Genomic DNA, 25,862 nt, shown 5'->3' with positions numbered 1-25,862 from the left:
TGTAGGGAACTCAAAGAGTATTACTTCTTGATGGTCATTGGTGTCTAGCTGATTTATTTTTGAACAGTCAGCTACGTCTATCCTGATGGCATATGCTATAATGATCAATGTGAATGAGATGTATTTCCTGACCGAGCCAATATAAAAAGCATGAAAGTGAAACATTGCAGAAGCGTAAAGTCATTTTTACTTCTGTTTGGAAAAAAACACACTTTACTGCCTTTGACCTTTTAGTGTTTTCTTGCGGTTAGCCATCACATCATCCAATTCTATAAAAAATAATCACTTCCAAAGTGGCATAAAATAAACTAAGATCCCGGGTACAGTATGAAAGCGCTGAATGAAGTAACATTCAGTGTAGAACAGAAAGGGCAAATGTGCAAATCATCAAGTACATTGTATTTTTGGTTAAAGCTTTCATTATGTCAAGACTTTAAATATATGATTGGTCTGCGAATAGTAGTTCTTTCCTCCCTGGCTGCTTGAAGCTCGGCTGCGATCATGAACAACAGAGTAATCGCCCGGACCAGGATGTTCATGCCAGTTGACTACTTCAGCAGAAACAAATGGTCCTTGATGCTCTTCACCTTAGAAAGGCAACAGTACCTAAGACAGAAATTCAGGAAAAAATAGCCAAAATGTACAAGACCACACTGAATGTCATCTTTGTATATGGATTCAAAACCTATTTTGACGGTGGCAAAACAATGGGCTTTGCTATGATTTACGATTCCTTGGATTATGAAAAGAAAAAATGAACCCAAACATAGGTCTGTATGAGAAGACATGGTCTGTATGAGAAGAAAACGACCTCAAGAAAATAGCAAAAGAAATACAAGAACAGAATGAAGAAAGTCAGGGGGACTGCCCAAGCCAATGTTGGTGCCAGCAAAAAAACGGAGTAAAGATTCTGCAGTGACTTTGTCTCTGGTGATTGTGCAGATTTTTCATGAGTGGATTAATAAACTAAGAACTTTTATGTGGAAAAAAAGAGATTTTAAGTATATTTTAAAATGCACTCTAATAATTCCTATCATAAGATTTCTGAGGTTTTATTATTGTCATGCATGATTTTTGGATTTGAATCCAAATATCCACCTAACGTGATTAAATATAGCATAGGGTCCAGTTTAATATAGACAATTATGCAAAGGTAGAATTCAAAGGACAGTAATTTTTATTTAGTTCCTAATTCTTTTTATTATAACTATATTATATATATTTATATACATATTTATATATTGTATAAATATTTATATATTGTATATAAATCTCACATAGTGCTATTTTATAAAGGAAAGACTGGGTTGATTAAGATGCTTACGCAAGGTCAAATACTAATAAACGGCTTACTAATGTCTTTCTAATTCCTGAATCCTATCTACCCTATATACAATATTTACATATATAAATGTGCATAAGTGTGCATACATATACACACACATACATGTATATTTCCTCCAAAATTGTCCAGTCAATAGCTTTCAATGTAAAACCATGCTGGTTCATCTAATCAACCCACCTTGGTTTTGGCTTAGGAAACTGAAGGTCAAAGAGATTGTGTGAGTGGACCAAAGTCAATGAATGAATTGTTCTGAGAACCAGAATCTAAGACATGTCTCTTGATCTTTCTTGAGGGCACTTTCCATTATATCATGCTGTTTCTATATCTTTACCATAATTTTTTGCCCATTCAACGTAAAATTTTTTCGTGTGTTTTTACTGAGGCGTGAAAATACAAAGCATTTACCATTTGGTAGCATTAATAACGACTCCAAATATTTATGGTTTAGTGGTTCTCAATCTTAGTTGTGCTCAAAAATCATCCACTGTAATGTAATTATTCTACTACACATGGTTAAGCATCACCCTTGAGGTTTCTGAATTAGTTGGTTTAGATCGAGGCTCTGGAATCTGTATTTTAATAAAGTGCTACAAATATTGCCAAAAAGACAATAACGACAGCAATAATCATACCTAACACATAATCATATAATAAAGCTTTCAAATAAAGTGTCCACCATTGGCAAAACCCTTTCAACATATTAACTCATTTATTCCTCAGAACAGTCTCATCGTTCAGGTACGATAATTAATGCAATATCAGATGAGGAAACTGAGACAGTTTAGGTGGCTGTCACCAAGTCACATTGCCAAAGAGTGGAGAAGCTAAAATTAACCATCGCTGTTATGGAGCTCTGGATCTTAAATGGTTTTATGTTCTTTCTCAATCTCACTGCATCTTTTCATGAGGAGAGAGGGAAAAACATTTTAGATAGATGGAATCTTAACACTACATGTATTCACATATTAATGAAAAAAAAAACTTCTGAGAAGTTAAATGTATTTTTTTCTAGTCATACAACTAGTGAGAGACCTGATGCTACTCCCAATTGAGCATTCTTTCTCCCGAAACGTTACCTTTCTGTCATAGCAATTTTGCTCTCCTCTGATTACATTTAGTGTAAGGATGGTATTATTCATAATTATTAGTTGAAAGCAACAGAAGCAATTTTTAGTTCCACAAGACCAAAGAGTTGATCAAAAGTACACTGGGAAGCTCACAGAATTGCTAGAAAGGTGGCTCAATGCTCAAGTTCCAGGACCAATGGCCCCAAAACATTCCTTGAACTGGCCTGGGGCAGCTTGTACCAGCTGCCAAGAACTCCACCTGACTGCACCAAAACTCCACCAGTGCTGATAAATCAGTTGTGGGAGCAGAAGTTAGAACTGTAACCACTAGCATTGCTAGAAATCCAATGTTAATTAAATGAACTCTGCACGGGGTGTACTTACACCCAAGTGGACTACTGCCAAATGAAGCTTCACTTGGGCAAGTACAATTGTTGGAATCTTGAAACATGATCCCATGTTGCACTGCAAAGGAAAGTGAGAATGTGCTTTTCCTGGCTTCTACACTGGGGAGGTGGGACTCCTAAAGCAAGCAAAACACGGCTAGTTTGTTTAAAAGTTATTGGAAAGCCAGAAAAATATGGAGAGTTCAGAAAGGAATTGCATGCAGACAGATCTTTGAAATCTAAAATCTTGGAATATTAGCAAGATGAAGAATATGCAATTAGGAGCATCCCTTAAAATAATTTTAAATCATACAGTTCAATAAAAGACCAAAGGATTTGTTTTCCAATTTTGCATCTTGGGTTGGAATGGTTTTGATAGTTTATGGTATATTGAAAAATTAAATGTGGGAGAAAGACCTAGATTTCAATACTACTTCCATTCATTGCTAATAGTCCTGGGTAAATTTTTGTTACTTTTCAAAAAGCCACGCCTCTATCAGGGAAATAAAAATAATAATTAATTCCCAGGGTTACATGAGGATTAAATGAAAAAGTGCAAGTAAAATTCTTGACACCTAACTCTTAGTCCACTTTCTCTATCTCCTTTGGAAAATGTCTGAAATATATTGGAAACACTTTAAAACGGGTATCATTAACAAATGCATATATGCCAATTACTGTGTTCATGACCTTCCAGATGGACTTGACTACTATGCCTTTTATGACCCACAGTATCAAAGAAAAGACCTTTTTCATAGCTCTTAAGTTGCCATTGTTCTTTCGTTTTTAATGTCTCTATTACTTTGTTTTGCTAGATCCTATATACCTTGAAGGCAGGGAGAAACTGTGAGATGGAGACAGATGATTGCCTACCAAAACACACAGTTTTCCTTTTCTACTTATTAATAAAATCCTGGTGCTATTCATTGGGATAATGAGCCCCACTGAAAGCCTACAATGTACAGAATCTTCTAAAGCTTTACTATACCACGTGACTAAGTTCCGAGAAATGTTGTGTGCAACTGCTGGAAAACCATGTTAAAAGGACAGATTACTTTTATATTTTCTTTCTCCTTCCGTCTTCCTGCCCCTTGGGCCAAGTACATAATAGCTGAAGCTCCAGCAGCCATCTCGATCCAGGAGGTAACCTTGAGAATGAAGATCACATGAGGCAGGGAAGAGAAAGGGAATCAAGGAACATGATAATTTTGTATAGCTGCAGTATCAGTACTGCACTGCCTTGCTCTGGACTTCTTACATATGAGAGAATTAATATTTGTGTCTTTTTAAACTTTATGAATCAAATCTCCAAACTCAATACATAACTGATCCATACTGTCTCTCATTTAAATTTGAATTCCCAATACTTATCACAATGCCTGACACACCGTAAGTATTTAATAAAGGTTGGATTAATTAACTCATCTATGGCTTTAAGCCAAATAGAAATGTCTTTTGCTTTGTCTATTACCTCATTTGAATAGTTACAATAATAGAAAATTTTCCATCTTAAGAGAGAGAAAACAGAATAGTCATCTGAAGATGAGAAAACTATGGCATATTTACTTACCTTTTCTAATTATAATTGTATTAAAATGAAAATGCAGTGAATTAAAACTAACTTGTCTATATCCGTTTATTTTTCTGTAGTTCTTTTTGAAAGCATGTGAGGTATTCTTTTTAGATAACTTTTTGCTAGTGTGCAATACACTAGAAAGAGATCTCAGAAGAGTTTGCTCAATCATGTATATTCACTCTTTGAGGTGGTAAATTTAGTTCCAGCATAAGTATTGTTTCAGAAAAGATCTGAAAGAAATATGAGCAGTAGATATAAAAACATAATATGAGTACATAAATTGTATGTACTTTTTCTAGTATCTCTCTAAAAAAAAGTTTAAAATTGTCTTTTAAAAGATTCTCTTACATTATTGAGAAAGGGAAGGGAAGGGGATGGAGGAAAGGATATAGTTGGACAATTGATTTTAGACACAACAGAAAGACCTCTGATATAAAAGAAGGAATCTAGAATCTGACTGTCAGTGGAGGTCAATGTGTGGCTATATAGTAGGAACAAGGTGAAGGACTTATGATGTGATGTCTGTTTTCTATGGAGGTATATATCCAGCAGATCAAGCGTGTGTGTGTGTGTGTGTGTGTGTGTGTGTGTGTGTGTGTGTGTTGTTCAAATATTACATATCTTTCCTGCAATTTTTCTCTACCTGACCTATCTTCCTGATAGAAGATTGATAAATTCTCAGCCTATGATGATAGATACATAAATTTTCTTCATAGTCTGCCAATATTTGCTTTGTATATTTTGAAGCTGTGTTTGAAGTTCTGCCTTTTTTGGCACTATAAAGTAGAAATTTATCCTATATTTCATATAGTCAATCTATGACCCTGTCACAGACCTGCTGGTTTCACCTAATCTCCTCAGATCTCTGACTGTCTGAACCTTCCTGGGGTGAGGAGATACCTAGAGCACAGCCATCTGATCATCATGCTTCTGTGGAGTATTCACGAGGTCAGCACCTACATCTGACTGAACATGACGTATAGAAGCTATAACTATTCCCTACACTTTGGGATCACTTATTGTGCTTTCATCTAATGTTTGGCTTCTGGAATCTTCCTTCATTATTAACATACATATATATATACATATTATATATACTCTATATTTCTATATATGTATGCATACATGTATATATATATACATACATTATTCACATATGTGTATATATAAACATATGTGTACGTATACATGTGTGTGGTGTGTGTATAATGTTACTTTCTACGAGGACAGTTTTACCTGATAGAAAATGTGGATTATATGGCTTTAAAGAAAAATTATTTTTCTTACCCTTTCTAATTTTCTTATTTTGGCAATAAACACCTTATTTCTTTTTTTAAAAACTTTATTTTTGACAGGGAGAAAGAGTACATGGGCATGGGAGAGGGGCAGAGAGAGAGAGGGAGAAGAAGAATCTTAAGCAGGCTCTACACCCAGCATGGAAGCCAACACAGGACTTAATCTCATGAACCACGAGATTATGACTTGAGCTGAAATCAAGAGTCGGGCACTCAACCAATTGTGCAACCCAGGCACCCCAAACATCTTATTTCAATAAACAGATATACCAATGAAGCTAGTTCCGGAGAGAGAAATTTAAAAAAAGGAATTATAAAATCATATCCAAAATAACAGCATCTCATTCCTGATATACTTTCAATTTGAAATAGTTATGTTCGGCTCAAGAAAATACTGTCCTTTCTTATAACATCAAGGATTTGGGGTTGTGAAACATTGATTTGTGAATGCTTTGAGTTTTTCAGATTTGAATTTTAAAGTATTAATGTAGAAATAAAATATTTTAAAATCAAATGGTGGTATGGTTAGATATTCTTTTTTCTAGTATTAAGTAAAAGTCTTATAATTTCATTGTTTCTTTATATATAAGTACATTGTAAGTAATTTATATTTTATGTTTAAATAAACTAATTTGAGAATATTCTACAATAATTATTTAAATAAATGATAAATATAATTTAGTATAGGTAAATGAGGTCAGAGATTATGAAGAGAAAATTAATAACTTATGTGCAGATGATACTTCATAACATAGTTTATCTAGGGAATATCTTAGATTAGAAGTTTTCATTGCTCTAGAGGTCTGTAATAGCATTAAAATACATTTCTTGATTATAAAGTAATTACACTTTTCAGCACCATGGAAACACTTTACTAAAAATGTAGAAATGAGAAGGAATTGAAATGCTTATAACATGTACCCAAGTACTTGAAATATCAAAAGGCAATCACTGACTCCAAATAATCAACTGAAAGAAAAAAACCTAGAAAATTTATGAAGAATATAATAAGTAAATATAATTATTGGGATGATGGCTTTTATAAAATAATTGTGTGAGAATACATATTTTATAATAATAAAAAGGTAATAAGTACTAAAACATTTCAAAGGCATGTTTCACTAATAAATGGGGACCAGGCATCTGCATGTTCCAAAGCAACTTGGTGATTCCCAAGTGAGCTAAAGTTGAGACTCACTGGTTTATAGTTTGGAGGGTATGCAGTGCTTTAAATCTTGAGTTTCAGACCTAGTATTTTATATTTGTATTAATCGGTAGCTATTGGAAGGTTTTAAACAGAGGACAGATATCTACTTTAAAATGACCACTGTGTCTGTAGTATGGATGGAAGATGCACAGAGGACATGGAGATAAGTAGATATAGGAATACCATTTTAAAAGCTATTGCAGGGGCACCTGGGTGGCTCAGTCGGTTAAGCGTCCGACTTCAACTCAGGTCACGATCTCTCAGTCTGTGAGTTCGAGCCCTGTGTCGGGCTCTGGGCTGATGGCTCAGAGCCTGGAGCTGCTTCTGATTCTGTTTCTCCCTCTCTCTGACCCTCCCCTGTTCATGCTCTGTCTCTCTCTGTCTCAAAAATAAATAAACGCTAAAAAATTAAAAAAAAAAAAAGCTATTGCAAACTCTTTCGTAAAGAAGAATTTTAAATAATTCTCTAGATACTCTGCCCTCAAAGAGGTGGAGTTTAACTGACTATCCCTTAAGTATGGACTGTGCTTAGTGAGTTCCTAGATTAAAGTATAGGAAGTGGGGGGGAGGGCGGTGGGAGGGGAATGAGTAAATTTACAGTAGAGATACTTGGCAAACACTACCTAAACCAGAAGATCAAAGTTAACATTGATAGTGATTAGTCACCTGGATAGTATGCACCCCTTTATATGATTTGGTGAGGATGGCATTTTACTCCTGTGGTTGCCCTCCCCAAAATTCATGTTTGTTGAAACATGAAAAAAATGCCTCAACACTGTCAAAGTTATCAAAAACAAGGGAAAATATGAGAAATTGTTAGAGCTAATGATTCAAAAGGGTGATAGAGATTTAGAAGAATTGATTAAGGAGCAGAATAGTGAATGCTAGCGGCAGTGAAGGAGGATATGGGTGCTGAACAGAAACCACGACTTTCAAATAATACTGATTGGAATTACTCCTTGATGTTTTGTCACAATGCTCAGCAGCTTGAGGGGGCTAGGAAAGGCAGTGATGGAGCCAGTAAATTCAGTTTAAAGATGATGAGGCAAGGCATTTGAAAATCAAGAACTCATTTACCCAGGAATATGCATGAGAAATGCATAAATTGACAATATAAATAATAAATGAACACTAAGGTGAAAAGCAGGCATATGAGGAAGTCAATTAATGGGTCGAGCCAGATAACAAGCCAGGATTAAAAATTTCTAATGAATTTGTCATGGCAAGACAGGTTGGGAAAAGGGAAAAATCATATTATCAACATGGTAAAAAAAATTCAAAATAGCATGGAAATTGATAAAACAGAAAACAAGGCAGGTTTGACTGAAGTGATTTTGTGTTCTAACAAGCATGTAGTTTGGTAAACAATAAAATATATTGATAGTGGCTTTCACTTTGAGAGCGAGGATTTTAATTCACCGATGTAACTGGAATGTTGTGCCCCTCTAGGAGAGTAGCCTCTCATAGGCCCCAGATGACTTCAAGATGGCCCTCTAGCTTGGAGTTTGGAATCTGCCTACACCAACCTCAAAGTTACTAGAAACTTAACCTCAGGGGTGAGTCATCCTTGCTTTGCTCCCAGCTTCTTATAGCTGCCCTGAGGCCTCTGTTCCAATGTCTCATTTTGGCCTTTTCTCAGTACAAAAGGGAAGAATCCTTGTCGTCTTTTTCTCCTCAAATTTATCAACAGGGAGAATTCTGGTAAAGCCTAAGTGTGTTCAGTAACACTTGTGTACAAATTGCTTAGCCAGTGCTAAGCTTCCCTGGTCTCCTTGTTGTCTGTTCTCAAGCTCTTGTCTTGTGGTAACAAAGATTTCTGGTATCTGTGTATGTGGACAGAGGACTTCTTTTCTACCTAGGAACTTGTAGCTAAGTGCTTCATTTCAGATAAAGGCAAAACTCAATATTGTCACGTGCTCTTTCAAGTTCAGTCAGTGATTTTGAGCCCTGATTACATATTAAAAAGACCCAGAGAATTTTTAAAAAACTGATGAAAACACCTAGGCAGCATCTACCTTGATTAAGATTTAATTGATTTGGGAATGGGGCAGACATTGATTTTTTTTAACCCCCTTTGTTTCTCTACCTTCAAGGCTTTCTTTAACCCTGACTCCCCATTCCTTATTAACTTCAATAACATTTCAGCAGATTTCTACCTAACATTCAAGTATATATTTTCTAGCTTTGCTTCTGCATTCACGCATCTTTCTCTCTCTTCTGGAGGCTAAACCTGGTGCCTAATGTCTTGAGCTCAGACCTTTGAAGACCAGGACCAGACTGGGAAGCCTAGCAAGTATCTTGCATGAATCACAATATTATCCCTATCTCTTTTTCCATTGAAGAAAGATCTCCTTGCCTTAAGAATCTATATAGAAACACAGGATGGTGTTTCTTAAACTTTCTCATCTATTGAAAATATATAATAGGGTATATACCTAAATTCTCATAATAGACATTCCTTTCATTTAGAACAGTGCCTCTCCTTAGTTGTGATCTGAAGAGTAGAGGACATAATCCACCTCTGACTTTTAAATTGTTTATCAAGAATCATGAAGTCTCCCATCAGGCCATTCTCCTATTGCCTGAATCTCTATTGCTTGTATCTAACAACTTGACCACCATAATGAATTGCACTATTGAATTTTCTATATGAGATTTAATCAAAGGAGCAGCTAAATACTGCACCTGGGATTCAAAAGTCCTTGGTGATAGATGTCATAATAATAACATGAGTATTACATGAATATTACTAGATCTCCTTGGGTCAGCTGTGCTATCACCCAAGTCCCTCCTGGAGACCAGTTTCCACCATGGCTTGGGGAAGGGTAGGAGGACAACAAATAAGATTAAGTCTAAAATGTGTCAAGTATAATGTGGACTTTCTTGGGGAGACAGGAAAGAAAGATCCCAAATTGAGTGTGAGAGGAAATGCAATACATAATATATCTTATAACAAAACTTCCTAAATTAGGTTTTAGGCATCTATGACAGTGGTGATGGATCTAAGGAAGCCTAAGCTTGTAAGAAAATGCCCCACTGGTCATGGCACTCACCTGCCATCAGGTCTCCAAACCCGCCATCTGGTCTCTAACTTCCCACCCTCTGTTCAGAGCACTTTGGAAAGTGGGGTGTCCAGAGCAAAGGATGATAAGATGGTGGAAGGTGAGGGGAGAAAAAGATGATGGGGTTTTAGGACTCTGCATGATTAATGGGCAATCACTTATAAGGTGTTTTAGTCCTTCTTACACTTCTCCAATCTACATCAATTACAAAAGTGATCAGCTCTGGAGGAAAATTAAAAGATTTTCCTCAGGATGACCACTTTCAAAAGAAGCATAATGAAGAATTATAATGAAGAATTATAAATATTTATAACATAATATTTATCATTTTCATGATTACATATGCCATACAAAATTTTTGAAATGTCCTAAATTGGCATGGAGAGAATAATGTTTGGGGAAGACAAGATCTCCACAGCATTATGAAGGCGGCATTGATTGATTGCAACTGCAGGAAGGAAAAAAATGTTAGAAAATGATAACTTCAGGTTAAGTACAATTTGATTAGGTGAAATTGCCAACTTTGGGTTTGAGTCCATGTTAGAGAGAATTTGACTTTAAGAGGTAATTCATAAGAAAAAAAAATCTTACAAAAACAAACAAAAGAACTTCCACATTTAAAATTATATCTATATGGAGATAAGGGAGACAGGATTCAATATTTCTGGACGGTAAGGTGGTACCAGGTGATGAATTTGATTATCACAAGGAGGTCCTAGCCTGTTTCTTGGAGGAGCTTTGCCAGCTCTGCCCCTCAGGTGGCGCTCGGCTTCCGTGTCCACAATACCCATAAGCCTTTTTTCTACTTCTAACTTTATTCCATCTGGTGCACTAAAAGTGGATGTCATACAAATACACATACTTCAAAATGATCCGAAGATATCTCACCAAGAGAAGGCTGTGGGACTATTTTCCTCTCATTTCTTACTTTTAAACTCAATTAAGAAGAAACTTTTTTTTTTCCTCCTCTGAGTCATTGCCTTTTATCTTCTCCTCTTTTTAGGTTCATTGTTGTATTTTCCTCCTTCATGCTAAGATGGTGGTACAGAATACTGATGAGAAAATGCTTATTTTAAAACCACTCATTTCTTTGAGCACAGAAAACCTGATCTGCATTTTTACAGATGTTCCCCTGGTCTGACCTCAGCCTTAGGAGGGTTATAGGTACTCTCAAAGCAAAAGGAAAAAAAAAAAAAAAAACAAAAAAAAACAGAAAATTCACACTCCAGGTTCTTCTGGATTGGCAAAGGAGGAGTTAGAGAACAAGCTACTCTACATCAAAAGCAATTGCTGCAGGCTATAGGATTTTTATGTTATTCCTAAATTAGTTTCTTTATATAACAGTAGGTCTAATTTTCAGGACAATCACGTTTCACGAAATACTTTTTTGGGGAGAGGAGAGGAAGGGAAAGTGGATTGTGTAAGGAGCAGTGTGGGTTCCTATTTTGATTTTATAAATGTGCAGATCACTAGTGGGACAATAGCCATATTAAAATAATAGTGGCTCATCCTAGTATGCGAAAGTCTGCAGTTCTCTTTAAATTGAAATTACAAGCATGGCTGAAATTCTTTCTTTAATGGATCTCTATTATTTTTCAAAATCCAAATGAAATTGAAACATAAAGATAGTTTTATCACACTCTCACATTAGAAACCTCCAAAATGGAATATGGATTATTTCACTGGTCTGAGAAGATTTGCAAATACCTATCACTTTTGTCTCATTTAAAATAAATTTACAATAGAAAACAGAATGGATAATTTTCCAAAGAAATTAGCATTTGTCTGGCTGTTATGATTCAAACATTTTGATAGCAACGGCTATTTTACCATCTGAAATCTTTCTGATGTCTACAAGAAACTGACAAAAACAGCATAACTGGTAGGCTCATGTTGATTCTCCTGTGAAGAACCCAGTGGAAGAAATGCAGTGAGGCAGCCTGCATTCATCTAAGCAGGTAAAAATTGGACAAGAAAGTGAGATTCAGTTATCGGTAAAAGCTGAGTAGGCAAACACTGATGTCGCGAGAATTATCAGTCACTCACATGTCTGTATGTTTACTGTTATAGGAGTTTTCCCATTTATTTATTTTTTAATGCTTATTTATTTTTGAGAGAGAGAGAGAGTGAGCAGGGAAGGTGCAGAGAAAGAAGGGAACAGAGAATCCTAATCAGGGCTTAGATTCAGTGCTCAAACCCAGCAACTGTGAGATGATGTCCTGAGCGGGAGTCAGACTGAGCTACCCAGGCACCCTGGCCTTTTCCTATTTAAACATAAGATCTGGATTTGAGGGACAGTGGATCATTATTTTTTTAAATCCTTGCAGTACCTACCATAGTATTATGTGCAGCTTGGAATGCTCAAATATAAGTAAGTAATTGAATAAAATGTGTCAACACATTCTTTATTACATATGTTCATACCTACCCATCATCCTCAGCACACTGCATTGTTAAGTGAAAATCCTCAGCACATTGTTAAGTGAAGTTAACCATGAATTCCCATTCATGGAAGATAGAACAGAACATAGAGCACTGGTATCTGGGAATCTAGCCAACTAATTTGGGACAAAAAGAGTCCTAGAGATACTAAATACAGTTTTGGCCTACTTCACAACTCTTCCCAGAGTCATTTATACTTTGGGTACTTATATATGGAATATATAAGGTAAGCTGCTTATGTATTTCCAAGCGATAGCAAGAAGAAACATGAGACATGAAAAATATGTGAATTATGTAAACTTCCTTTTTATTTATTCACTCACTCATTTAACAGGTATTATATGTGTACCACTTATGAGGAAATGAAGAAATAAAAATGAATTATATGTGCTTCCTCATCTCAAAATGTTTTCCTTCTTGTGTTAGATCTAGAAAAGCAAACAGACCTTTGCAATGCAGATTTAATCCAGTCTTGGAGGATTATTTTTTTTCAGATGTGTCTACATATAGCCTTATAATGTTTTCTAATGTGCTACTAATCACTTTTAATTGAGCTTTGAGCTTACAGGTGTCAATTTAAATGATGAACATTGCTGCAGTGTGGAGTATCCATCAAGGGGAAAATTACCCTGAAAAAATTTTGCCATGTTGTTATGGACTTTTTATGGTGACTCTGAAGTCGCGTGTGTTCCTGATAGTGTTCCATCACCAAATAGAACAATAGACTCATACCTGGAAAGAAATTCAGAGATTAATTAATTCAACTCACTTATTTCACAGAAGAAAAAAAATGAGATTCAGAGGTTGCATTTGCTGGCCAAGATTACAGAACATTTTGGTTGCACACCTACAAGTAGGGTAATTCTTCACACACAAAGTTAAATACAATTGATATCTCATAGTCATTTCTGAAAGACTGAATAATTATAAATAGATATGAAAATGAATGAATTCATAGAAGTAAATTAAAGGCATGACATCATTTCCCATTCGTAATAGTTGATTCTACTTTTATTGAATACCTAAACATCGATACTGTTCTTTTTTGAGTTGGTAAGCTAATCAAACCAGAAGCAATTAAATGAACTAAAATATAGAAGACTAATTCAGAACATGATGATGCTTTCTCTTATACACTTCATATTTACTTTTCTGGGACTATAACCTTGCAATGAAACGAAGACATGATGGTTACTAATGGTGACTCAGTGACCCTAGGAAAAAATTAAGTTTCCACAGATAATACATTAGATGAAGAAATCACCTGAAAATTAATATGACTTCATTTTATTTATTTGGTAATATGTAGTGTTTCTTAGGTTCCAGACACAATTCTGGGTACTTTACAAATATTATCACATGAAATCTACAATAAAATTGAATCCCAAGCTAGGTTTAAAAAATATAAAAGGGTGATCAGCAAATATAATCAATCTGTACCTTAAACAATAGTATTACTCTGATTAAAAATAGGATTTGGGGGTAGAAGAGTAGGTGAAAGGGGCGTAAGGCTGTTAAAACCTAGAGAGGTTTACCCCCTCCTCTATGCACCCACAAAACTAATATACTGATCTTCCAAGTCTTATTAATTGCATGAGTACAGAGCAGCAGGAATGTTCTGTCTGGTGGGAGGGTGTGGTTCTACAGTGCTGGTATATAATTATTTATTAGGCCATGCCACTATCCCAATTGTTCACTTTGTTTATTAAGATGATCAAAAATTCACTTCCCTAAGCTCTGATTCCATACTCTTCATGAAAACAGCGACAGAGAGAATGATGTCTAATAAATGCAAATATTATAAAATAAGTTGTATATATAATTTCTATGCAAAGAAATATTTTTTAAAGTTCATTTATCTTGAGAGAGAGCAAATAGGGAAAGGTAGAGAGGAAGAGAGAGAATCTCAAGCAGCCCCTACACCCAGCACAGAGCCTGCGGCTTAACTGACTGCTTAACTGCTTAACTAAGCCACTGAAGTGCCCCACAAATAAATATGTTTAATAAGACACTTTCTACATTGAACCTTCCATTGTTTCTGTCCTTATATTTCTTTAAAAAATACTTTTTGTCTTTTGACTCTCGAGGAATTCTGTTGGATGTCTGAGACACAGAAATGAAGGGCCACAAATATATGGCACTTTTGCGCCAAGGAGAATTACATGATAGAAGAGGCAGGCAGGCCAACAAACAAATAATGAAATGAGTTAATGCTTATTATAAGGAAGTTGTATGTAGAATGCAGCTTGGCATAGAGGAAGAACTCCAAAGCCAGAGTTCATTTGTGCTTGAGCCAGTATTTGAGCTGAACCTGGAAGGATTGAACAGTTTGTCAGAACACTTGGGAGAGGGTATTTCAGTTAGATAAAGGAGTTTGTGAGAAGGAACGAATGCCTGAGTTAGCAGAAACTACAAATATTTGACTTTTCCCAGAGGTTCACTTATGATTTAATAAGTATCTTAAGTCTGAGTAACTTATTGCATTTGGTATAGCAACCAAAACATTTTTTTGAGTTTTAATGCAATAATTCAGACCCTGAACCATCATGGCCACCAGCATCCTATGAGGCCTTGCTTAGGCATCAGCTGGTGCCTATAGATAAATCTCTTTTGGGTTTCTTGCCAATGCTGCAAACTTCCACATTTTAAATTGCTGATAGAGAAATAGAGGCACATTCTTAAAATAAAAATTATATTCTACCACATTTTTGTCTGCTAAAAACATACGGAACAAAATAATCAAGACTGGTTTTATTTAGTTAGTTATTAATCTATCTACCTATTTATTTTTTATACCATGGGCTTTGTTTTTTTTAATTTTTATTTTTTATTTTTGAGAGAGAGAGAGAGACAGCACAAGTTGGGGAGGGATAGAGAGAGAGGGATACAGAATCTGAAGTAAGCTCCAGGCTCTGAGCTGTCAGTACAGAGCCTGACAACGGGGCTCAAACTCATAAACCATGAGATCATCACCTGAGCTGAAGTCAGATGCTTAACTAACTGAGCCACCCAGCTGATCCAAAACTGATTTTTATATCTTTTGCATATTTTAGGCAAGGAAGACAATAAAGATACATCAGGCTTTTGTTCAGATTTTTTAACCTCTCTTTCTCTCTCTCTCTCTCCCTTGCCCACACACAGACACACACAGACACACCGATGCACACAAACATTCACACTTTTCCACTACCAGGTTATTTCAATATTTCCAGGGCACATCAGATGGTGCTTTGTTTATTCATTTGAAATAATAGAAATGACTATGGGCAGTGCTCTGTGGTGGTGGCAGGAGGCACAAAGAACATAGAAATGTTGGCCCTCTTTTAAGACAATTGGCTGGAATTAGTAGACACGTGGTTTCATTTTATACCCCAGTGAATCTCAGACAGGGCCAGGTAGTAGACTACATGAATCATGAATGTCAGCTTGTCCTTTTATTTTTTTTATTTTTGCATTACTCCATGAAAAATTGGCATAACAATTTCATACTAGAAATTTAAAACTAATTCTGCTGGTAGAAAATAAACATCACTATGATATTTTGGATGCAAACTGAATCGTTCTTTGAGTAGAAGGAAAAGAGCTGTCATACTTGCCATGATCATATTATTTCTAAGTTCTTCTGTTAGTATCCAGTGGCTACATGGTCACTCATTTTTTCATCTGCTCTTACTTCTTCTGTTTTTTTTTTTGATGTTTATTTTTGAGACAGAGACAGAGAGCAAGCAGGAGAAGGACAGAGAGGGAGAGAGAGAGACACAGAATGTGAAGCAGGCTCCGAGCTGTCAGCACAGAGCCCTATGCGGGGCTCGAACTCCCAAACCATGAGATCATGACCTGAGCTGAAGTCGGACGCTTAACCAACTGAGCCACCCAGGAGCCCCAATCTGCTTTTACTTTCTAGCAGGTGCCAAAGGTCTAAGAAAAGCTAATGTGAGAAAATCTTAAAGGTGAGAGAACTCTATTCATTACTTTTTGTTTCTTTTTAGCAATTGGGAAGGTCCTTCTATAATCTAATTTACCTTGGTCAAGCTTGCAGAACACCAGTGTTCTTCAATTCTCCCATTTTTAGAACGATTTCTTAGTCATTTTATACCTTCATTATTATATGGGAAAATTGTTTTCCAACATTTTAAATTAAAACTTTTAATCATATTAACCACAATTCCTGGCATTTTGTGTTTACTAGAGTTTTCAGTGAATATCCAGAATTTATTTTATGCTTTTATTTCTGGAGTGGATCACAGAAATAATGCTTATGTCCCCTAGAAAATAACAAGACTAGAGTAAACCTTATTTAGACAACACACTATAAGGAGTGCCACTTAACTAGTTAGGTTTCTCAGGGCATCAAAAAAAAATTAATCATCAGTCAGGTTCCACCCAACCTTGCTGATATATATGTAAGTGACTGCATTTAACACGATCATGGACAATATATATGACATAATACACAAATGCATATTGAGTAAAATATATTTTGTGATTTTAGTTACCAACTTCTTGTTATTCTTCTCAAAGGGACATATTTGTAATGGGGCATTATTTCTAGCTAAAATTAGTCTAAAAATTCTTCTGAATTCATTCTTTTATTGGTTCATTCACCTGCAATTTATTATAGAGATTGGCAATATACATAGAGACAAAGTGCCTGCTTTCAGGGAACTTAGAAATTGGGGGGAAATAGACAAAAAATTAAGAATTTAGTCTTTTATTTAAGAAAGCACTTACATAGAGGGATTACAGCAAAGCAAAACTGTGTTTAGGGATGTCAGTCAAAGTGATGATGAGGGTTAATCAACTTAAGAAATGGATTCCAGACCTTGCCTTATGCCTTACTTTCTTAGATCTTAATTATCAGGTTAATTGACAGAAAACATATCTTTCCTGGAAAAAATCCTTGATAACATTTGATTTACAATGAGAGATAAAAGCATACATTATTTTCTCATATTTGTATTTCCATAATCATATGACAAGTTTGTACTTATTTCTTTTTTCTTTTTTTCTCTTTTTTCCCCTAATATTTAACAAGTTTTGATGGCAAACACATGTCTTAAAAAAAGTGTTTGGTTCCATTTGGTTTGTCAAAAAAGAGTTAAATGATATCATATTCATGGGAGAAATTTAAGAGGCAAATGAATTTGTATATACTCCAGACTACAGATCAGAGAATCAACTAGATCATCTTTTAATATTTATGCTAGTTTTACACAGCAAGCCTTCAACAACCAATGAAAAAATTGGTTGAAGTTCATTTGTTATGCGGAATTTACTTTGCCATAAAACTCATATTTTAGATGTATTTTACCCAGATTCACCCAAAAGAAGTCTAGTGAAGGCTTAATGTATATGAAAAGTTGTAATGAAAATAATGTAATGGGTAATATTACTGGCCACTTTCAGCATTTTGCTGTTTGAATGCATCATTATTTTCTCCTTACAGTTCCATGAGAGCAGTATTATCATTCCTATTTTACAGATGAGGAGATTATAGTTTAGATAATTCAAATGCCTTGGGATTTAAGTCAAAATTGGGAATTTATGTCTATCATATGATCTCAAATCCATGTCTTTAATCATTTTATTATATTATTTTGCATAGTTACATTAAGAATGCCAGAAAAAATGCACATATACTTATTTATTTCAACAACAGAAAAGCTGGGACTAGAGGCACAAATATGATGTTGATGAATTTGTTAGGGGCATCATTTACACTAGGTTATGCAAGATGTATTTAATAGACGTCACTGAAAAGGCAGGGACCCACTGGAGGGTTCAGTTAAGGGAATACGATGTTACTTCTAGGAATGGTGAGAAAGAGAGAAAAAAAAGGCAAAGAAATTGTCCAAGGTAAAAAGTAAGAAAGAATCATTGTGAAGTAAATCAGAAGTCTGAACAGAGATTGATTGTGAAAGCAAACAAAACAAAACAAAACAGAACACAAAAAGAAAAAGAAGAATAAAAAGAAAAAAGGAAAAAGAAAAAAACTTTAAAAAAACTTTTGGCAGGGCAGGATTAGGAAGCAGAGACTCACAGGAATGCTGAGTGAGTGAAAATAAAGTGGTGACTGTCAGGGAAAATGTGGGAAGAGTTGTAAAAAAAAGAACTAGAAATGAGTGTAGGTACATAAACATATTTTAGGAATGGAGGACATGAATAAAAACAGGGGCACAAAACAAGTATGCAGAAAGCCCATATGTTTCTTCTTTCCAGTTATTCCTAGTAAAGTGTCTGAAGGTGACTTTAATTCAAGATTCTCGAGATGAAAGGTGAGCCAACCTCTATTGCTTTACTCCTGTATGGCATTAAAACCATTTTTTTTTTTTTTTTTTTTTGCTCCATAGGATGCACTTAAAGCTATACTGCCTAGTCTTTCACATGTTATTAACGTGGGATTGATATGTGGGCAATCTGGATCTATGAATTACACATTGTGTTATCCACAATCTGACAATACTTTCCTTTCCCCACTTCTCTATTTGAACTGAAAGACAAATTAAAATAGATTATGTTACCTAGGACAACACAGAGGATGAGAGGGTAAAGTTATAGGAAGCAGATGATATTCAGTAAAACGTTTCTTTTTGGAGTAATGAAAACATTCTAATTTCTTTTTGGAGTGATAAAAATATTTTAAGTATGGTGATGATCACAAAACTTAGTAGACAAAAAAAAAAAACCCACAATGAATTATAACTTTAATTGGGCAAACTTTTTGGTCATAAATTATATCTCAATAAAGCTAACTTTTTTTTTTAAGAAAAAGAAGCAACTCTAAATGTTTCAGGTCAAGTGGCAATGAATTAAAAACTTAAAACATTCACCTGTTGGTGAATAAATTTTCCCTTTCAGAAGGCGCCTAAGCTCATGACACTAGGGAGAACATAATTAACGTTAATGGAGAAACCTTATAAAAAAATACAACTGTAATTTTTCAAAAAGCTTTTCAGTACTTCTTCTTTGCTCTCAAATGGTCTTGAAATAATTGTCTCAAAGTATAACTGTAATCTACTTTCATGTAATTTTCTCTTAACATAACAGAAAAATGTAGAGCAAAAGACTCCCAGGGAAATTTTCCAGTATGATTACAGTTGACCTAGTATTATGGATTTGGGTCTTCTGATTGACTTTTCACCCAATTAATTGTTTTCATAATTTTTTCATAGGACTCTTACAACTTATTCTCCTCATTCAATACCTACTAGGCTGTCAGCCTTGTGTATAAAGTAAGAGGCTTATTACTGTCCATCATGGAGTTTATGAAATAGAAAAAGAAGGAGTTAGGAAAGGTAAAAACTTACGCAACTAGATGATTCATAATAGAACCTGGAACCTAAATCTAATATTTAAACATATAAAATTTTATCTCCCAGTTTTATCTATTTTATTCTAAATATTAATTTGTGACACACACATATCTGGCTATACATACTTTCATTGCAAATAATTTTATAAGTTATAATTTTTGTATAGAGTGTAATTTGGTTGAATAATTCATAATTAATTCATAAATAATGTTAATCATTCAGAATCGAGTTATTAGAAACCATGTTAGCAGACTCTCAAACCTCTTTATATATTATTATTAAAATAATCATACATTTTATTGTAAGTGGACGCTGAGTATATCAGAAGAGAAAATAGATAAAAATACATTTTGTAAAACTTCATATTCAATTTGTCTGTGCTTAAGCAGTATGACATCGCATTAAGACTTTGGAGAAAGGCATCCTGGGCTTGAATCCAAGATCTTCCACATATTAGCTGTACAAGCTCAGATAAACCGTTCATTTCCCTTAGCCTCACTTTTCTTAGGGAAATAATAACTTTGCCTGAAGCTTTTGTTCTGGCGATTGAATGAAATATTATAGAAAATATTCATCACCCTTAAGATATGGAACAAGTATTTTCTAAATGCTATGTACATAGAATTCGATATGAAATCAAACTTCCTAACATGTTTTGTTACAGATAAAAATTTCTATTGATTAGCACACCTATTTCAGGAAACCTAGAATTAGATCCTCTCTTTCTGAGATTCCATGGAATATAGTTTCCTTTTTAGAACCATAGTATTAAAATGGAATTTTACATACAGGTACTCTGGATTTTAAGAGAAGTAGGCCTTTACATTACTCCCTAAAGTACTTTCCAGGATTATATTTACTTGATCAAGTTTATACCAACTAGTGAATTAAAGACAGCCAAAAATAGAGCTCTGAGAAGTGAGCTTAATTCTTCAATCCAATGAATCTGGACTGGACCTGCATCTTCTTACTTAGAATATGGCGGGAGATTGATACTCTCCCAGGTCTGGGCTGACTCTGTAAAAAGGCTGGTGACGTCTACTTCTGCTCTTTTGTAACTTAGCTGACATTCAGTGAGGAAATCCAAACAACCAAGTGTAACAGATCATTGAGATCTCCAACTGACCATCCCACCTAAGCTACCAGCTAAAGCCAGACTAACTTTTAATCCATGTGAGGGAGACACCTTCAAGTGGATCTTCCAGTTTTTCTAGTAAAGCCTTTCTCAAGGTACCATGTGGAACAAGCATGAGCTGTTGCCTCCAAGCCCTGACTAAATTACAAAATCATCAGTAAATAATTGACATCTTAAACCACTGCATTTTCGGGAAGTTTATTGTGCAGAAGAAAATCACTAAAATTGCAACCAAGAAAAGAAGTAGTACCTTCAGGGGTTAAAAGGTATCTTGAAGAATCTCTCCTCTCTACTCTATAAAGAACTTGTAAATACTTCTATTACAGTATTTTCAAAGCTTTCTTGTTATTTCTCTCTATTTTTTTTTTATTAATTAGTCTTGGCCCTTTTCAAGTGGTCATAAATTATTCCCTCAGACCCTAAACTTTCTAATTTTTAGTAAATATGCAACAGATGCTTATTGAATGAATGAATGAATGAATGATGAATAACTGTCTGATTCCATAAGAATCATTTCTTTGTTATTTTCAGAGAGAACAAATAAATGTTAAGCCTGATTCCTACAACTTGAAGGTATATACGAATAAATCACAATAAATAGTTTGAAAAAAAAATGCAGTTTCAAAAAAGGATCATGTGATGAGAATAGGGAATCAGGACCTTAATTAATGTCTGTGGTACAGATGTTAGAAGAAATGAACTAAACATAAAGGAACAATAGATCTTTTAGAAAAATAAAAGTTAACTGGAGTTCTCATTTCCTAGTGACACCCTACAAAATATTTATTTTAAGCCATGAACACCAAATTCCTTGGGATTTCCATGATCTTTAAAACAACAACAAAAACTAGCACCTTATAATTAGCATCAAAGAGTCTGTGTACTGAGTTATTATAATGTACAGTCATTCCATTAGGTGCATACCACCGTGTGGTATGAGGCGGGAATAATTAGACACCAGATGGTGATATCAACTCCAATAGAGAATGTGTATGCATTATGCATGAGAAGTGACTTTATTGTTGTTTTTATCCATTTGGTACCATTATGCTGCTCTTGGACCTCAATCAGTGTCTCAAAAAAAAAATCTCTTTGGATCTGGAATTTTTCTGTTCTGAACAATTTGTAACATCACTTTGTCATATCCTGATCAGTTATCTCCCTACTCAACTTGCAGAATTTCTAAAAGCATATTATTTTCTGGCAGCACCATTGAACTGAGCTTTTCCATTATCCAGAGCATCTGAGCTTACTGGATATAATTTTATGTTTCTGCCAGCAGCATAAAGTTTAAGATTAGTATCTTTGAAAATTGAATCTGATTTTTAATGATTGTAGTGTCACATTTCTGGGCTGAGGTACTTTTAAAATGTCATTAGCAGATATGTGATTAATCATTTTATGTCTTTTGACCACTAAGAATATCTTTTATTTTCATTATAGATGTAATGAATTTGAAATTAGAAAAGAGCTAGAATATATAGAGATTAGACAGTAGATTTCATTAATACTATTAATTCTTCAGTGGAGAGCTCAACAAAATGGTTGTTTATCTTGATTCATTTTGGAAAATGGCAACATTTAAGAAGGTTCAAGATACAGTATCAGAATTCAAGGACATGTTGTCTTTTAATCTTCACTCTCTTTGTGATTGATTGATTGATTGATTGATTCTGTGACCCTTAGCCCTTGAAACTAGGCAGTTAGTGATCAATAGATAAGATTTGTAATAAGTGGTCCTAATAGATTACATAGCTTTTTCAGGCAAGGTTTGATCAGAGAATCATAACCATCAGAGCAGATATAATATACGGGATTTGTTAGATGGTTTTCACCTTGCTTGGAAACTATTTAAATAGTTTATGTTCATCTGTTGCCACAGATCCTGGTGGTACATAGGACTGAGGTCAGAAGGACAGGCACCTGGAAGGTAAGAGGGACATGATGGTAGTGGAGAATAAAGGAAAACTGGCATCCATGAAAAGAACCTGAGACCCAGATTGATTCACCACTGCCTCCATACCTCCAAGTTCAGTGATGTCACTGACTTGAAGATGAAGCTGTTTTTGATCATGGAACTAAACATGCATATGGCTTAGGAAGTCAGAGATGCTGAAAAGGAGAATATGGCAGAAGCTTGAGATAATGCAGGACTGACTTGTGCCCACACAAAGTGAACAACAGATCAATAGCAAAGTCTATGGCCTCCAATAGTGCCTGAAACATCCTTTGTATATATATACAAATATATTTGTATATATGTGTGTATGTATTTGTGTATATATATATATATATATATATGTACATATATTTGTATATATAATATAGTACATATATTATATATATTTTCAGTTTTAGTATGGATTTATATTTACAGAAAAGTTGTAAAGACAGTACAAGTCTTCCTGTTGGGAAAGGTAGTCTTAAGTGCATGGTCTTTGGACTCTCACTCAGCCACATAAGAACAGGCCTTGGGCTTTAACTTTCCTTACCAAGAGGTGGAGCCGGTATTTGCTACCTTGTGTGGGAATATCTTTCCCCATTTCAAGATCAACAACTGTTCCTTTTTTTTTTCTGCTTAGGCATGTACATCAACCAATGGCCTTCAGTCTTGCTCATGGCTTTCAGTGTTTGGCAAGGGAGGGGTCGGGGTCCTTATGTGGGGGCATTAGTGGAGGGCACGTAGGCCGGTTGCCTTGCATTGGCTGCCAGGGACACCTGCTAGCTATGAGGGACTGACACTCACTATTGGAACGGATCTTTCTCTGTCTCTTCTCTATGTGAGCAAAAGCATTGTACCATCCAATGCTTGGTTGTTTTGTGCTTTCCTTGATGACTCACATACCAAAATGCAGTGGGCAGAAGTGTTTGAACTTCCATTTCTGGTGTCTGGAATGGTGATGATCTTTGCTGTCTTCCTCGTAGTTGGAATCCTCCCTTGGCATTGGTTACCATGCACCGTGTGCTGCTTAACGCTTCCTGCACAGCCCCACACCTGGCTTCTGCTATTGTTAACATCTTATATTCCTACAGTATATTTGTCACAATCAATGAACTAATATTAAAATATTATTAGCTAGAGTCCATTTTCAGATTTCCTTAGTTTTTACCTAATTTTTTTTCTCTATTTCAAGATCGTATCCAGGACACCACATTACATTTAGTCATCATGACTCTTTAGGCTCTTCTTGGCTATAGCAGTTTCTCAACTTGCTTTGTTTTTGATGACCTTAACAGTATTGAAAAGTACTGGTCAGGTATTTTGTAAAATGTCCCTCAACTGGGATTTGTCTGATATTTTTTTCGTAATTAGATTAGAAGTAGAAGCAAATCTTAAAAATCATCACTGATCTTGGGGCGTCTGGGTGGCTCAGTCGGTTAAGCGTCCAACTTCGGCTCAGGTCATAATCTCACGGTCCGTGAGTTCAAGCCCCACGTCGGGTTCTGTGCTGACAGCTCAGAGCCTGGAGCCTGCTTCCGATTCTGTGTCTCCCTCTCTCTCTGACCCTCCCCCATTCATGCTCTGTCTCTCTCTGTCTCAAAAATAAATAAACATTAAAAAAAATCATCACCAATCTTACCACCAAGATTTGACTTCCATTAGTGTTTTGGAAATTAATTTCCTTTAATATCATAATAAAAAATGACAATATATTTTGCTTTCTCTCTGCAACATTATTTTATTGGTCTCTTTCATGCTGTTATGAGGCTTTTAGTTGCTGCATAACATCCCTACATGTAGGGGTCATGTATGTAAGAAGTAGTTCTGAAGCTACTATAACAAAAGAAGCCCAAACAATAGTTCAAACAAGATAGACCCTTATTTATCTTTCAAATAAAAGTCTCAGAGGCAGGTGGTCTAGTAATTTCCTGTAGCACCAAAGTCATCAGAGATCCAAGATCATTTACTTTATTTCTCTGTCATCCATGCTCCTACCTCATGGGTGAGATGGTTGTTCCAGATCATTCTACCAAGTCCACATTATAGCAAGGGGACAGAAGTAGTAGAGGACTACCCTTCATTTTAAGGCCACAGATATTGTACAATATATTTTGCTTACATCCAATTGGCATGAATATAGTCATGGCATCACTCTAGCAAAGAGAAAGGCTTAGAGTTACAGTATTTTCTAGGTGGCCACATATTAATTAACAGTAGAGGGTTGCTTCAATAAAAAAAGTAGGAGAGCACGGACTATTAGGCAATATTAGCAATATCAGCATAGATATTTCTGCCTTCTACTCTTGCTATTTAAGCAGATTTATCTTGATGCTGCGTTGATCACCCTTAAACAAAACATTCCTATCCACATTTCTAATTTTCTAAGAAAAAGTATTAATGAAATTAATTACTTTAGGCATTTATTTTAGATAAATATTGCTAAATCGCTTTCCTGATAGTTTGGGCCACTTTGATATCCTATTATCAGTATATAAGAATGCCTACAGTATTATTTTAATTCTCAAATTATTTTAATTAATCTAATAGATTAAGCATATTTAATCATTGGTTTAATTTGCATTATTTTAATTATTCAAGAGTTTGCACATTATTTTTCCATTTATGACTATCTGAATTTCCCACTTTTAAATATTTTGCTCATTGTTCATTTGGGATTATTATGTTTATTTGTAAAAGCTCTTATGTGTATAACTTTGGGAATATATGCAGTAATACACTCAGTTTGCTATAACTTTCTGGAAGGCAACTTGACAATATTTATTAGGACCTTTACAGTACTCATAAAGCATAATCCATTATTATTTCTAATTCTAGTATTTTATTCCATAAAAACTATCAGAAGTAGGCATGAAGCTTTATTTACAATGTCGTTAATAAATTAGACTATTGAAAATCCTTATGTTAACAGTAGAGAAACAGATAAATTATAGAACTATATTGATTGATTGATTATGCAGTCATTAAAAAGTGTTTTCAAAGATTAGTTAATATAGTAGAAACACATTCATGATGCACTATGAAATGACAATTGTGCATTAGAATCAAGAGTGAGGGGTGCCTGGGTAGCTCAG

The 25,862-nt window shown here is 35.0% G+C and overlaps 1 pseudogene; it reads left to right on the top strand.

The window, feature by feature from the left end:
• The first annotated feature begins 501 nt into the window (after window positions 1-501).
• LOC102961502 lies at window positions 502-905 on the top strand (annotated as a pseudogene).
• The last annotated feature ends 24,957 nt before the right edge of the window (window positions 906-25,862 follow it).

This window comes from Panthera tigris, chromosome B2 (assembly GCF_018350195.1).
Source record: "Panthera tigris isolate Pti1 chromosome B2, P.tigris_Pti1_mat1.1, whole genome shotgun sequence".
Lineage (NCBI taxonomy): Eukaryota > Metazoa > Chordata > Mammalia > Carnivora > Felidae > Panthera > Panthera tigris.
The sequence above is the reverse complement of the archived record's forward strand: the minus strand, read 5'-3'. Positions and strand labels throughout refer to the sequence as shown.